Genomic DNA, 4,118 nt, shown 5'->3' on the forward strand with positions numbered 1-4,118 from the left:
CAAGTAGATTGTGACTCAGTTACACTATAGAACAGGGTCTGTGTGCCCCTGGGGGTTTCTGAGACTGTAACTCATGTATGTATGTATGTGTATATGTGTGTGTGTGTGTGTGTGTGTGTGTGTGTGTGTGTGTGTGTGTATTATGAGCCCTAGTAGTGTATTGGTTACCACTCGGGCTGTGATTCACATGGTCAGCAGATCAAAACCACCAGCACCCCCACAGGAGAAAGACTGGGCTTTCTACTCCGGTAACCAGTTACAGTCTGGAAAACCCACGGGGGTCGTTATGAGTCTGTATTGGCTCAGTGTCAGAGAGTTTGGTTTATTATATATGTCTATATACATACAGATAATATATGCAATTAAATCCCCTTACTAGACCATCTGATTTCATATCTAGACTTCAAAACAAATTATGGGATGAATGAAAGTGATGAAGTCAATGCTTTGACCCCCAAATAAGCCAGGCACATAATCAGGAAGTATTTCCAACTCTCCCTAGAGGAAGAGGCAAAGGAGAAATCTGCCTCCCACCCGGAGGGACTTAGCTGGCACAGCACATGTGCTCGTCTCCTGCTCCTCTTTCAGCACACGCTTGATATGCACCAATCTCTCCCACACCCAGCCACCAGGACCTGCTTTCCACTTCCTGAACAAGTCCCGGTCTCACATCCCTCTCTTGGGGCCAGGCATGCTAGACTGGTGCTGACAGTCCTCTCCCCTACCTGGCACTTGGGCACTCCTACTTTAGTGCTCCCATCCTGCTATCCATCCTTTCTCTGACCCCCGCCGCCACCCCAAGAACTAGTCCTTCAAAACATGAAAGCCGGTGAGAAAAGAAGCCCAGTGTGTTAGTCTCGGTAGACTGGAGAGACAAACTCATGGACACTCATATGTGTCTAAGCAAGAGCTTTATATACAAGAGCAAATGAATATTAAAAAAAACATCCCAGCCCAGTCCAGATCAAGTCCATAAGGCCAATATTTGCTGTATGTCGATACCAATCTATAAAGTCTTCTTTGGACTCATGAAACACATGCAATGACGTCAAATGCAGGAAGATCACAGGCCAGTGGGTGGGAAATCTTGTGGATCCAGTGACATTGTAAGCATCTCACCACTGACAGGGGTCTCCACATGGCTTCTCCGGCTCCAGAGGTCTGGTTCCATCAGCCTCTCTCCATCTGTCTTCTCCACAGGGATGTCTCACAAGGAGTGAGCCAAGAGAGAGCATGTCTCCCACCTCTAAGGAGGAAATACAGGAGTTCCCAGAATCCTCAGGTGAAGGCCATGCCCACATCGAGGCCTCATTGGCTATATCCTGATTGACAGGCTCGAGTCCACCCCCACACTCTTAGTCCTCAAATTGACACTAGACTATGTAACCACCACACCCAGCCTCCCAGATCCAACTGTGTCCCCTGGAAAGACTGCAGGTGCTGTCATTCTAGCTTTCTGGCCAGTAAAGTGAGCGTGCCATAGAGGCGTGGATAGCGTCTTTCCGTTGTCTTCCCTGAACCCAATCTCTCCCATTACTGAAGTTACACTGGTAACTAGCTGAACCAAGTGTTGAGTATTAATGGAGTTTGTGGACTCTCTTAACTCCAATCTCAGGTTCTAAGCCATAGAAGGGATAGCCCACTGTCATCTAGCAATTCCACGTCCTAGAGATCCACACAGGGTTTCCAGGGCTGTCAATCTGTGTGCAAGCAGACAGCCTCATCTCTCTCCTGCAGAGTGACTGGTGACTTTGAACTGCTGGCCCTGAGTTTAGCAGCCCAGCACCTAGCCCACCCCACCACTAGGGTTCCTTGGGAAAGAGACCAATTCTCCATCAAACCCTTTATAAAGGTATGAGAAGGGAGTGTGCAGAGGAGCCGAGCCCAAGAGACAGCCAGTGGGGGTGCAGGGCTATTACAGTGGCTCAGAGAGCTTTCCTTCTTTGGACACCCAGGAACTGTCTTTCAAAAGATGGAGATAAGTGAGAAAAAAGCCCCAGCTCTCATTCTCTACAATCAGGTGAACCCCTGGTTATATTTTACAACTATCCTCATGGATCTCCTTTCTGTCTCATAGCAACCCTACTGGTCAGAGAAGAATAGCCCGGGGGGATTTGAGACTGTAACTCTTTACTGAAGTTGCTGTTGGTGTTAGGTGCCCTTGAGCCTGTTCAGATTCATAGTGACCCTGTGCACAACAGAAGGGGACTCCTCCCATCCTGTGCCATCCTCCCAATTGTTCCTGTATTGCAGCTAATCAAGGCAGCCACGGTGTCAATCTATTTGTCAAAGGTCTTCCTTTTTGCTGCCCCTCTGCGTCACGAGCATGATGTCCTGTTCCACAGAATAGAAAGCCTTCTCTTTGACCCATGGAGCAACTGGTGGTTTCTAACTGCCCCCCTTGGAGTTACCAGCCCCAAATGCAACCACTAGGTCGTCAGGGCTCCCGAGGGTCACTGTGGGTCAGAATAAACTCCATGGCAATGAGTTTGTTTGTTTGTTTGTTTGTGGCTTTAAGCCTCCTTTGGAAGTCCCTGGTAAATTGGGCTTTGATTTGCATAGTTGTGACCAACTAGAGACACAGATCTTTTCTGGGGGCTCTAGCAAGAGGAAGGGCTTTTTTTTGAGGTTACTTAAACTGTTACGAGTAATGCTTCCAGTTTAGAATGAGGGGCTATTTCTGCTTCCTAACTGCTGGTCACATTTCCTCTAGGAAGAATCAGGACCCACCCTTTGGTGTGGTTTCATAATGGGGTAGAATGTGTGAAAGCTGGGCTTCAGGGGAATGTGGCCGCTGGGTGTCGAGGAGGGATTCTTTAAAAAGTAAATAAAAAAAAAAAGAAAAATAAAAAAAATAAAAAAATAAAAAGTAAATCCAGGAGTACTGGTGTTACCTGAAGATGTTGCAAAGGCACCTGAGGTGGCTCCCCGCTTGAAAAACACAACCAAACTCATTGCCATCCAGTCAACAATGACCCACTTGAAGATGATTTTTAAGGGGCTAGAATTGGAGAAGTCTGTAGTTGCTTTGCATAACCAGGTCTCCTAAAATCAGGAGAGGCTCCCACAAGATCAAACTAATTATGCATATTTTCCTTTTAAGGAGTGACTAAGTAAATGAGGTTTGTATTTGACTAGCTTGTTTTGGAGTCAGGGTGGTGAATTAAAAGGAGCCCCAGAGGTGCAGGGGTTAAGCTCTCGACTTAAGCCCTGTCCACTGGCTGTTCTGCAGGACAGCGACAACAAAGTGCCAGTCTGCTTCCATAAGATAACTGCCTTTGAAACCCTATGGGGCTCTTCTACTTGGTCCCATAGCGTCGCTGTGCGTCAGAATAAATTCATCCATCACGGGTTTGGTGAAGAATTAAATACTGTGTATTAAAAATGGGAAAAAATCCATCTTGACTAGGGTCTTCCTTTTTTTCCCTACCCCTCTACTTTACGAGGTCCTTCTCCAGGGATTGGTCTCTCCCGACAACAGGTCCAAAGAATGTGAGAGGAAGGGTAGCCGTCCTTGCCTCTAAAGCGCATTCTGGCTGACCTTCTTCCAACAATGGATAAACAAAATGTAGCATATATGTGCAATGGAATAGGACTGAGCCACACAGAGAAATGAAGTCCTGTTACATGCCACAGCCTGCATGAACCTTGAAAACATTATCTTGAGTGAAATGCATGTTATAAAAGGACAAATGCTATATGAGCTCACTTATGTGGAATAGGTAAATGTACACAAAATGCTTATTAGTCGTTACCAGGAATAGGGTTGGGGGAGAGGGAAAGAGAGTCGTGGCTTAGGGGACAGTGAGTTTCTATGAATGGAATCATATGGCAAAGGACAATAAGGATTGCATAACATGAAGAAAATAAAGTCTCTGAAAGACATATTTAGAATTTATTAAATTGGTGACGGTTGTAGTATGGATATTTTTACCACAATAAAAAATGGAATATATTGTTTCGCTTGCAAATGTTTATCATGTTAGTGGTACTTGTATCTAGACACTGCTGGCCCCAAGTAAATTTCTGCATGTGGTGCCCCCTAGATAAAAACAGCAGCAGATTCTAGGGCCGTGCAGATGGAAAACGAAGGCCATGCTCAAAACTGCTTCAAGTAT

Source organism: Echinops telfairi, unplaced genomic scaffold, assembly GCF_000313985.2.
Source record: "Echinops telfairi isolate 266 unplaced genomic scaffold, ASM31398v2 ScPeMD7_6;HRSCAF=24_0, whole genome shotgun sequence".
In the NCBI taxonomy this organism is placed as follows: domain Eukaryota; kingdom Metazoa; phylum Chordata; class Mammalia; order Afrosoricida; family Tenrecidae; genus Echinops; species Echinops telfairi.